This window comes from Physeter macrocephalus, chromosome 20, assembly GCF_002837175.3.
Source record: "Physeter macrocephalus isolate SW-GA chromosome 20, ASM283717v5, whole genome shotgun sequence".
Taxonomy (NCBI): Eukaryota; Metazoa; Chordata; class Mammalia; order Artiodactyla; family Physeteridae; genus Physeter; species Physeter macrocephalus.
Window position 1 is genome coordinate 72,398,443 of NC_041233.1, and position 12,550 is coordinate 72,410,992.

The following is a 12,550-nucleotide window of genomic DNA, read 5'->3' on the forward strand; positions in this document are numbered from 1 at the left end:
GCCCGCATACCACAAAAAAAAAAAAAAAAAAAAAAAAAAAAAAAAGAGATGCCTTAGCTGTTACATCACCAACCCTTTCTAACAGCTGCACTAAGGAGTAATCGTTTTTTATTTCTTGCTTCTTCTCTGAGATGATTTTCAATAGTGTTGTCCAAATTTGCTAGAGTGAACAAGTCAGGGACTCACATGCAGACTGTCAGCTCCTGACTGAAAGGGGTTCTCAGAGGGAGCCACAGAATCACAGATACAAAGCCTAGAGTCACTGGAACAGTTATCTCCACCTGGAAATCTTTAGCTACAGGCAGAGTCAGGTCTGAGCTCAGGACTAAGAATCCAGCATTCCTGAGGAACAGATCACCAAATACAAGTGCCATGAACACTAGGGGTTTTGTCCCTTTTGTCCACTAATGTGTCCTAAGCCTCCAGAAGAGTGCTTGGCACATCGTGGGCACTCAATAAATATTTACTGAATGTATGAATATCAGCTTCTTGATCAAGGTCATAAGCCAGCTAGGAATCAGACTTGATTTTCTCATGTGACCCTACATTACCAGCGTTGGCAACATGAGTGAAAAGAGTACCCAGATCTGGCTTTTAACTGGGTCACTTACTTATGTCATCTCAGCCAAGTACTTTTTTGGATGTTCTTCTAAGAACAAATAACTCAGAAGTCTAAGCGTTCTCATCTGTAAACTGGGATAATATTGGACCTAGGGTTTAATGCTTATCAATTTAGAGAGTGTATGACAAACTCTAAAGTGCTGTAGGATTTTGTTACTATCGGCAAATGGACTCTGAGATGTAGCCATTTTATTACTGCAGAAAAGTTTAGGCAGGAACTCTGTGACAGAAGCAAGCTCTCCAATGTGATGAAAGGCCCTGGCCAAGGGCATGCTGGGAGCCATGACTTGGACAGCTGCTGAGCTGGAAGCAACCTAGTGAGAGCCAAGGAAACCAATACAATCCATAATGAGGTACAAAGTGGGCTGGAGGAGCTGGGTGGGGGAAGCAGTCAAGAAAAGGGCAGGACTGGGCAGAAGTTCAAATTAGTTATCCCAAATATGAGATGCTGAGGATACATTTATAATAGCTAGTCCAGGTAGTGGATTAAAATGCAGTGTTGAGAATTCTGGATGGACATAGTCTTCAGTATCCAGAGGATTCTAGGTCATTTGTGGACAAATAATCCATTCCTCAACCTAGGTGAAGGCATTTAGAAACCAGGGCTAGCTCTAAGGGAAGGGAGCTGGCAGATCCTAGGAGAGAGGGCAGAAATTAGGGCTATGTTGGGTGCCAGGATACAGAGGTAGCAGAGGCTGGGGTAGAAGGACCGGATGGGCAGGCTTGTCTCGGTCCTCATGGGACATCCAGGGATTTGTCCACTTCAGGAGCCTAGACATCACAGGTTCTTAATGTACCAGCAGACCTGGGTGGGGCTAAGCCCACAGGGGCCAAACAGCATTGTTGGTAGATCAGGTGGGAAGGTGTGAATTCTCTAATAATTAGCACTAAGGCTAACAGTAAGAAAGCTATTTTTTTAAAACTTCAAAGGATGTTGCTTGTGCTATGAAGTGACAGGAGACAGCAATTATGGACTAACCACAGATGTACTTCGTGACGTCTTAAAGCACAGTATTATAAGGCAACATTCTGAAGGCATATCCACAATTTTCCAAGTGTCTACTCGAAACAAAAGAACATCAGGTGGTCAAGGCCATAGCTACAGACCAAGGAACAATGCTTGTTTGTACACATTGTTCTCCCAGCCCTGCCATTTTGAGTCACCTCCTCCATAACCACCCAGCTGATGGTCAGAAAAGGAGACGAGGGACAGTCAAGCGTAGTTTGTGGCTGTTCCCCAAGACTCCTTCTCATTGCCCTCACCATTCCAGTTCTACCAGGATCCTCACATTTCATTTCCCATTCCAGCTCTCCTGTCCTTCAGTGAAGACAACTGACTCTCTTCCTATCTTGACCTCGGTGCGTTCCCAGGACTCTGTTCTTCTCAGCCTCTGGCTCCATCCACCCCCGGACATCTCAGGTGGAATGCTTTGCTCAAGCTCTGGCCCTAGGATTGACTAGACACCAGCCTCCATCAGCCTGACCAGCTCCCAGATGGACCCACTCAGGCCACCCCAAGAGGAAAACATTGTCATGCAGGCCTGTTCTGTACCAAAGCCTCTCCACTGGGGTCCTGTAACCACTGCCGTGAGAGACCTTTAGGGAAAACCCAGAGCTTGTAGGAGAGCTGCCTGTTCAGAGTGGAAGGAAATAGCAAGCTTAGAGAAGGCACAGAGCCAGGAACAGCCCACCAGACCCAGACATGCCCACCCCCATGTTACCTGCAGTGTTTCAATTTCATTTTTTAATTTTCTTTTCAGAATCATCCCTTTGAAATATGCAAATAATTCATTGAAAGTTATGAAATTTTCAATCATTCACATTCTACGGTAAAACAGTTTGACACGGTCGCTTTCCTCCCAATATCTAGCACAGAGCAGTTGTAAGGGTAAATCTGCAGTTTGACGGACTGCGGTGAGGAAGCAAAATAAATAATATAATTGAAGATCTTTGGAGACCAGGAGAAACTGTCTTGAAATAGATGGTGCCACAAAGGGGAGGGAGAGAGACCAACGGAGCTCTAAGGACACCGGGGGCCAGGGCTCAGGTACAGCAGCAGGCAGATAAGAGGTATAAGAAAGAGGAAAGCAAAGTTTCTTTGTGTTGTCAATGCTCCCCCAAATTTTACTTAGGACCAGCTATGAATCAGGAAAGAGGTGAAATTCTCTTCCTCTCATTTCACTTCCTGTTCCTGAGATCAGAGCCCAGGCTGATATAATTCTTATCATTTGTAAGTGGGCTTCCATTTTTTGTAATAAAAAATTTTGGAACAGATAACATTTCCAATGGTTCAAAATTCAAAAGGTACCAAAGGCACCTCCAGGAAGCCACTTCCACGTGATTGGGGATCCTTCTAAGAGTGAATAAGCCATATTCACAGTAAACACTCACAGTCATTCTCTCTTTTTTTAGGCTATTATTTTTACAGTAATAGTTCAGGAACATTAAGTTATATTGGCTTGGGGGACGACCATTATAACATTTATAACATTTTTTTATAACTACCATTTATAACACTTTTTTTTCCTGAGAGAAACTATGCTCTCGGAACCACATAATCAACCTAAAGATACACTTCTAGAACCAAGCGCATTCATACGTTGGAGCCTTCCTGTTTAGATCTATATTAAGCAGTGCTGAATAAGCAGAGATAATGAAGAATGAGGGAGTGAACAGTGGCTGTATATGCCAGATTAAAGTTTTCCGTGATTTTTTTTTCCTCCCCAAAGTACCTTCAAGATGGGCTTTTGAGAAGCCAACATTTATTGGGCTAAGGGCTGACAAGAAGTGAGAGCCGGAAGAAACCTTCTTATGTTATTAACACTCTCCTTCCTCCGGCTAAATAGCAGCGATCTCAATGAAAGGGGTCCGAAGGCTGTCCTCAAAAACCCTTTCCAACTGGCTCACAGCTGATGACAGTTTCTGCATCCACGGATGGAAATCCATTAATTGCTGGTTCTCATATGGGAAATACAGTAACTGAGTAAGGGGTCAAATGTGTGCATTTTGTTAACGTCACTAGTTGGTGTTTTCTGACACAAAGTTTGTGTGGGTTATGTCTACATGACAAAGTGAAGCAAGTGTGAGTGTGTGATGAACATTCCAGAAACAACAAGGCATGTGATGTTGGCAGATAATCCACCACACCTAGGTTGAAAGCATCTCTTCTTGGAGGACATTGTGATAACTTACCACACTTTGCCCAAAAAAACACAAAAAAACCACAAATTTATTATGAAGCCTGTGTATGGACTTCAGGAAACATCTTTGAAAGGATAAACGTTTAGGTTTCATACCAACAAGGGGAAAATAATTAAATCCCCCCTTTGAATTTGATTAGACCTAAAAAATCAACTCTTCCTTTCTTGACCAGACCTATAGGTCGGTTAGTTTTTGCTGCAAAAACAAAACCGTGGTATCATAGAATGTTAGTTGTGTGCATGTTTTTCTTAGATAGATTTCTAAGTTTCTTGAAGGCAGAGCTGCTAGATCTTTCAGAGAGAGAGTGAACAGAAAGAGAGATACAAGACACTCAGACTTGAATTTCATACCACGTCCTTTTTTTTGTACTTCACAGTGCTTAGAAAACAGATTTGCACACTGTTTTTCCCAAGTCGCTTGTTAGACCGAATTAGAGATCATTTCAGCATATCAACGTATTAATTTAGCAAACACATACATAGCACTAACCAGGTGCTAAGCCTTCTTCCAAGTGCTTTACAAATAGTGACTTATTGACCAGGCAGCCGAATTGTGAATATAAAAATTCTCAGATAATAGTCTCTCTAGAATTTTAGATCATTACGGTATCTTTATTCACAGGGTCAACATAATTTTGCTGTCGAGTAACATTTTTTATTATACGTATAATTTTTCTTGGACAATGAAAGTGGTACATTTTCAAGTAAAAAAATTAGGAAAATACAGAAAGTACAAAAAAAGACAAAATCACCCTTCACAGAGATAACTCCCATTAGCATTTTTCATTAGACATATATTTTTAATATCTCTGAAATAACTATTCATAAATTTTCTTTTCTTTTCTCTTTTTTTTGTCAGCTTGCTGGATGTTAGTTCCCCCACCAGGGATTGAACAGTTGCCTCAGCAGTGAAGGCACAGAGTCCTAACCACTGGACCACCAGGGAATTCCCACTATCTGTAATTTCTGCTCATTCTATCAAAACAGCATTCCCAACCCTCAGTCATTCTCTATCCTGTCATCCTATTTTATTGCTAGCATTGCACTCATCACTATCTAAAAGGATCTCATTTATTTAGTCTTCATTTCATCTCTGGCTCCTGCTATTAAAATTAAACAACACTGAATTTCCCCAGGGCTGGGTACATAGCTGATGCTCAATAAATGTTTCTTAAAGGAATTAATACTCTTTTTCTGTTGTGTATAGGATTGTTGTGATCAATTCAGCAGGATAACTTACAGCATGCTGTTTTTGGTGTAGGTAAAATTATCTTACTCAACAATGAAAGAAGTTGGAATTTGGGCTAAAATTTAATGACCACCATATCTGAAAAAAGTTCTGTATCGATTAAAATAGTTCTGATAATGTTGTAAAAATGCTTTCAAAATGCATTTTGTTCATTTAGGATTTTAATGGATTAATCCTTTCCCTCCTGAGAATATCATGGGCAGAGACTTGACAATGCAAATCTTAAGTGAGAACATATTTCACAGGGTCAAGAGGACATGTCATCTTCGCGTGTCCTATAAAACAAAAGTTTTGATATTTCCGCAAATGCTTATTTGACAAAACAGCATAGTTAGGTATAAAACATTCAATAAGCCAAAGGAATTCAGAGTACTAAGGGAAAATATAAATAGGGCATCCATTGAACAATAATTAGTTTCTAAAAAGATTCCTTATCATGGCCCTAGGACATATTGGGACACAAAGAAAAGGGCCTGGTATGGCTTGTGGATTTTTCTTAAGGCAATTCAATCTCTTCACATACAATATCACAACATACCCATGAAGAGATAAATAAGACGCTATTATTGTTCCCATACTACAGAGTTGGAAACTAACAACTCAGTAAGAATTTGTTGAGAATCTATTATTTGCCCAGTTCTGTGCTAAGTAAACCGTGCCTAAGAAAGAGTTTGGTTCAAAGTAGCTTTAGATATAATGTGGGAAGTAAAATTAAAATGTTTCAAGCTATTAGAAGAAAGAGAGCAAAACAAAGTGACACTCATTTATTAGGGATGTCAGAGTTTAGGGATGGGAAAGGAGGGTGTGTGGGGGCAATATGGAGAAATGTCATTTCCAAAGATGGAGGGAAGCAGGGAAGGTAACAGTAGCAATAACAATTACAATATCACCTCACGGGCCTGAATGCTTACTATGGGCAGGTACTGGTCTAAGTGCTTTGCATAAACTCACTTAATCCTCACAACGACCCTATGAAATTGATTCTATTGTAATCCCCATTTTTCAGGTGAGGAAACTGTGATCTGATGGATAAAAAAGTTGCCAAGTCACAGATGGTAGGATTAGGGAAAGAATGACATAAGCTAGTCATGAACCTGGCCTGGAAATCGAAACTGGAGAGAGACCCTGTCCCAGCTGGAGGACTAGATTCCGACCGAATAAAGCCCAGATGATAAGAACATCCCAGTTACGTAGAACTTCGAGTCCTCGTTTGGGTTGAGTCCTATAAACCAGCAGTTCTCTGAGCTTTTGAGTTTAGGACCCCTTCATACTCTTAACAATTATTGAGAACCCAAAGTGGTTAAATGACAATATTAAATGACAATAATAATCCCATTACATACAACATAAATAACACTTTTATGAAGAATAACTGTATCTTCCAAAACCAAAAAAAGTTAGTGAGAAGAGTAATATTATTTTACATTTATTCAAATTTCTTTCATATCTGTCTTCACCGAAGGCAGCTGAATTCTCATATCTGCTTCTGCAAATAATCTGCTTTGATATGTTGTTTTGGTTGAAGCATATGAATTAAGTCTGCTCTAATCCAGATATGTAGCTGGTAAAGGGAGGAGCAGATTAATATCCTTTTTAGATAATTATGGATAATCCTTGATACTATGCTAAGGCTTGAAAAGTTGCAGTTTCCTTCCCTCTTTTTTGTTTGTTAAGGTATTATTTATATACAAGAAAATAATCAGTTTTACACGTACAATGTGATGAAATTTAGTACCGGTATCAAAGTTCAGAACACCTCACCCTCAAAAATTTCTTCACGCCCCTCTACACTCCCTCCGCTCACCCTCAGCCTCAGGCAACCAGTGATCTGCTTTCTGTCACTGTAGTTTTGTCTTTTCTAGAATTTCATTTAATTGGAATCATTTGTGGTCTTTTATGTTTGCCTTCTTTCATTTAGCATATTTTCGAGATTTATCCATGTTACATATATTACTACCGTCTTTTTTATTTCTAAGTAATATGCCACTGTATGGATATACCACATTTGTTTATATATTCACCAACTGTTAAATATCTGCGCCACTTCCAGCCTGGGGCTATAAATAACAATGCTGCTATGAACATTGACATATGCATTTTTATGTGGATACATATTTTCATTCTCCTAGGCAAATAGTTGCAGATGGAATTACTGGATCATATTATAAATATATATGTTTAACTTTATCAGGTACTGACATACTGTTTTCCAAAGTGGCTGCACCATTTAACATCCCAACCCACCATGCATGAGACCTCCAATAGCTCCACATCCTTGCCAATACCTGGTGTTATCAATCTTTATTACCTTACCTATTCTGGTAGTTCTATAGTTGTTTCTCCTTTGCACTGTGGTTTTAATTTGCATTTCTTTTATGACTAGTGATGTTGAACATATTTACATATGCTTATTGACTATCTTCTTTTGTGAAGTTTCTATTCCATTCTTTTGCCCATGTTTTAATTGGGTTATTTGTTTTACTATTATTGAGTTGTAGGAGCTTTTTTATATATTCTGGATACAAAGCATTTGTTGGATATTTTGTGAATATTTTTCCCCAGCCTGTGACTTCCCTTTTTGTTTCCTTGGAATTACGTCTTTCAAAGAAGAGAAATTTTTAATCTTGATGTAACCCATTTTATCATGTTTTTTCTTTTATAAAATGTGTTTTGGCATCCAGTTTAAGAAATCTTGGCCTGTGCCAATACAGCAAAGATTTTTCTCCTATATTTTTTCTAGAAGTTTTATCATTTTAGCTCTTACTTTTAGATCTATGACCTATTTTGAGTTAATGTTTATATATGGTGTGAGATAATGGTTGAGGTTTTTTCATTTTCATACAGATATCCATTTGTTCCAGCATCATTCGTTGAAAAGACTGTCTTTTTTCCATTGAATTACCTCGACATCTTTAATGAAAATCAATTGACCATGTAACTAGGAGTCTATTTCTGTCTGTTCCTTGATCTATTTTTATATTAATGCCTCATTGTCTTGATTATTCTAGCCTTATGATAAGTCATGAAATCAGGTAGTATGGGTCCTTCAATTCTGGTCTTCTTTTTCTAAATTGTTTTAGCTATTTTAAGTCCTTTCCTTTTCCATATAAATTTAAAAATAAAGTTATTCATTTCTTTAAAACAAAAATCCTGGTAGGATTATGGTTGCGATTGCATTGAATCTTTAGATCAATTTGGGGAGGCTTGTCAGCTTAACAGTATTGAATCTTCCAACCCAGGGGTCAGCAAACTATGGTCTGTAGCCCAGATCTAGCCTGCTCTTGTATGCCCTCAAGCTAAGAATGATTTTCGTAAAACAAAACAAAACAAAGAAAAATACTCCACAGAGAGCTGTGAGGCCTGAAAAGCCACCAATATTTACTATCTGGCCCTTTACAGGAAAAGCTTGTCAACCTCTGTTCAAACCTTTGAATATGACACATCTCTCCATTTATCTAGCTCTTTAATTTCCCTTTAAAATGTTTTGTAGTTCTCAACGCACAAGTCATACACATCTTTCATTAAATTTGTGTTAAGCATTTATTCTTGTGGATGACCACACTTTAAGAACCACTGCTGTAAGTAGTGGGAGGCAGGGAGCACTAAGAGTTAACTTTCTTGTTTTTAAGGAGTCAGATTACATGGTGAAAATACTAAAATTATTTTAATAATACTGTGGAAGGGCCCACAGAGGCTAGTAGAAGAGAAAACAAGAGGAATCTACAATATTTAAAATGAGAGGTTCTAGAGACATGGGTTAGAGGAGCAGGAGAGAAAAGGGAGTAAATTCAAAAAATATTTCAAAGGAAGGAAAAGCAGGATTGGTAATGGACTGGATAAAGAGGATGAAAGAGAGGGAAGAGTCAAAGACAACTTCAAGATTTCGAGCCGGTGATGTTAAATGCCTCGTCCATGGTGTTTTTTATTTGGTTTACTTTTATCATCTGGATTCACAAATGGGATTTTCCCACATCTAGCTATTGTAGCTTCCTACGTTCAGACTTACCACTGAAATTACCTGCTATCTCTTCACACCCTGTTAGTGAACAGGTAGTATTTTGATGGATGTTATATGATCAGAGAAATCCTGGGTCTTGGTGGCATGTGGAACAGAGCTCTCTCTAAATCCTTGTTTTAATTAATTATTCCTTAGTATTCGAAATCTTTTTAGCTCTGTGCTAACCTAAGAGAATGTTATTTTTACCACCTTGTTTGTTCAGAAATCATTAGCCCTTTAAGACATTTATATGTTATTTATGACATTTAAATTTGTTTTTTCCTTTTTCCATCCTTTGGCTTTCTTTTGAAGTCACACTATTAAACCTCCTTAAAAATATTTATGTGTGTTTAGTTAACAAAAGCTCCTGTAAGTTGAATCCATGCTGGGAAAAGGTTCAGGTAAGCTCTCTATATAAGCTTACAGACAATTGTGTAAATCTTCAGCCATTAAAGAGAAAGGAGAAAAAAGCCACCCTCATTACACTGCTGTCATTTACTCTTCATCTCCTGTCCTCTTTAGCAGCATTAAGATGGGATGTAAATTTGCCAGTTAATGCTGTTAGAAAATGGATGGTTCAAGAAGGGCAGGAATTAGAGATCAGTATTAGGTGCAGATAAGCTCCTTTCCCTCCGCAGTGGCGGCTGTTTAACATTCATGGGAAAATCATCATCAAACAGCGTTATCACAGCTCTGTTGATGGCTGAGGAACTTCATCACTATGATAATTTTTTTTATAGCTGTGAGCCAAAAAGCTCCCTTTTATTTCTGCTGTCTAGAGCTGTGATAGAAGCTTGTTGGTATGGGTAGGATACAGCCAACCCTGGGCTCCGCGGCTGGGTTTGACTCCCCCCCTGCTCTCTCCTCGTGCATGTTGCACTAAACAGTCCTACTGATAAAAATATATATATAAAAGATGGAAGTCCTCCAACAATCCTTCAAAGCATAACAGATATTTTTATGATCAGTAATTCAAAGTTTGACAAGTGATGCCGCTCTGTAATGAAACTGTCATCCATTTTATTGTGAGCAAAATGCTAACTTGATAAAGGGCTCACGGAGGGGAGGAGAGCAGCCGGGTGGGAGCAGGCCAGCGGCGGCGGAAATACATGCCAGCCTCTGAATACCTGGAAAGCAAACTATTCAAAAGAGTCGAAGTATCCCTCCCTAGTCTATTTCTTATCAATAGGCTGAGTTGTCAAAGCTCCTTGCCTGTGATTATTCCTTGCTGAGTCCCAAGCGATGTAAGCTGGAGATCGGGTCTTCGGAAGTCCCTTTTTGGCTCAATTCTATTTTTATTTGTAGAGTGTTTGGGGACAACATTGGTTGTGTTATTCTAAACTCACCAAATTTGCTTTCGAGCACACAGTCTTCACACATGATATTTCCCTGACATGTTTAGACATCTTCAAGTATATGAAAGATAAAAGTCTCAGTTGTCGCTGGCAGCATACATACAGGGCAAAGATGTGAGGTATTCTTCCGAGGTAGATAAGGAAACTAGCATTCAAAGAAAAATTTAAATTTATTAAGGTGCTCAAACTTCTGCCTCTTTGCAGCTTTGACCTCGTTTTTTGGAGGCTTAACGGCTCTAAGTGACTTCCTCCTTTCCGAATGCAGCTAGAGAGCATGGTGTGCAAAGCAGTTTTGTAGTCTGAACAAAAAGGTACTATGACTTAACAGGTTGGGATTTGAATTCAGGATTGATTTAACTCCTTCAGTAATTTACTTTCCACCCCAGTTCAGTTCCCTTTCTTTCCCCAGAAGCAGACTTCCAGTCCTACCATGAGGGACTGAATTATGCTTGGAGTTTGGAGATAAGGACTTTTGTCTACCAGGCTCGGCTTAGACGACCAAACTCATTTCCCAGAAGACTAGAGTTTGAATCCAGTTAGGATCCTGGAGGTGAAAGGCTAGCGCCTTATCATTTAAGTATAGCTATTTAAACATAAGTTTAAAAGAGATACTGCAGGATGGAGAGACGATGTTGTCCCTATGAGGATAATCTTGGGGAAAGCTGGCTGGCTGTTCCCTAAAGATCAGATAGCCCTCTTCATCCCTAAATAGCTTTGGCCACCTCTGACTTCTCAAGATCCAGAGCCAGAAAGGATGCTTCCTCATTCCAAGATTTTTCTGTTCCATGTTTGTTTAAAAACAGAAGAAGAAAAAATATCTAAGGGGGTATTTAATTTTCTTGAGCACATTTCTTCTTGAACTGACTACAGGTTTAATTAAGTCTTAACTCTGTGAGCTTCTCTTTGTGGGTGAAGAAAATATCACCCCCTCCCCACCCATAAGGGAGCTACTGTTTATGTCTGATATTCATTTTTTTCACTAGACCCCTGAGGTACACAAATCACAGATGCCCCTGCCTTACTGGGAGTAGGGGATGCCTACTCAGTGATCCACACATTAACCCCCTCTCTCCACAGAGGTTACCACATCCAAAAAGAATTCCGAATCTTTCTTATTTAATGAAGACTCCACAACACTTAACACCATTTTTTACTTGTTTATTGCCCATCTCTCTCCACTATAATGTAAGTTCCACGAGGGAAGACATTTGTGTCCTTTCTTTTCTTCTCTTTTTCTGCTATATCTCCAGTGCCTAGAACAGAGCCTGACATATAGTAGGTGCTCAAGAAAGATTTGAGGAATGAATGCATTCTTGTCTGCAGCCGAAGCTAGAAAAGCTTCCTCGTACTGTAGTACAGAGCTCAGGGGCCTCAACCTGGCTGGTAGAGAAATCCCAAGGGGAGCAGGGACTTTCCAGGACACCAGAAGTGACTGAAAAAGCACCTTTGCTTCCTAGGTACATGAAAGAAAGATGGAAATTTGTTCAACTCTGAAGCTGGGCCTAAAGAAGCAGATCCAGAGCGAGAGAGAGATGTTCCAGTCTCCTGTAATGATACACGTGGGGAGAGAAGACCATGGGGTGGGGGTCAGGGGTCTTCTTGTTACCAACAATTCCAGGAAATAAAGTTTATTGCCAGTGGCCCTTTCTAACCCTTTCTTTCTATAGAAATACAGATCAGTGATTCTCCATATGAGTTATAAAGGCTGTATAACTATGATCCATGAGTCATAAGGGAACTTTATTCAGAGTAGATGAAGAAAGAGCTCCCAGGGAGGACCAGCAAAGGGAACAGAGGCATTGGAAAGCCCAGGAGGAAGTCCAATCCCCAGAAAGTGTCGGGGCCATCATCGTGTCAACCTACAAAAGCCTGAGAGCAGAACTTCTGACCCACATAAAGGGGGCCGGCTACATTTAGCAGCCACTGAAATCACACATTCTCTAATTTAGGTCATTTTACACTAACAACTACAAGAAATGGCTTTGAGTTCACAAGAACAAAAGACAATGATGATAATTTCCTTTGGCTTTTTTGCCAAGCCATGTAGCTTTTTTTTTTTTTTTTTTTTTTTTTAGCGGTACGCGGGCCTCTCACTGTTGTGGCCTCTCCCGCCACGGAGCACAGGCTC

At 39.5% G+C, this 12,550-nt stretch overlaps 1 long non-coding RNA gene across 1 annotated transcript in view; it reads left to right on the plus strand.

Annotated features, from left to right (window-relative positions):
- Positions 1-10,706, plus strand: part of LOC129391634 (uncharacterized) — a 69,768-nt gene extending 59,062 nt beyond the window's left edge. Inside the window, exon 5 of the long non-coding RNA XR_008616119.1 lies at positions 10,627-10,706. This is a non-coding gene — a long non-coding RNA (uncharacterized lncRNA). The remainder of the gene's footprint in view (positions 1-10,626) is intronic.
- Positions 10,707-12,550: the final 1,844 nt, after the last annotated feature.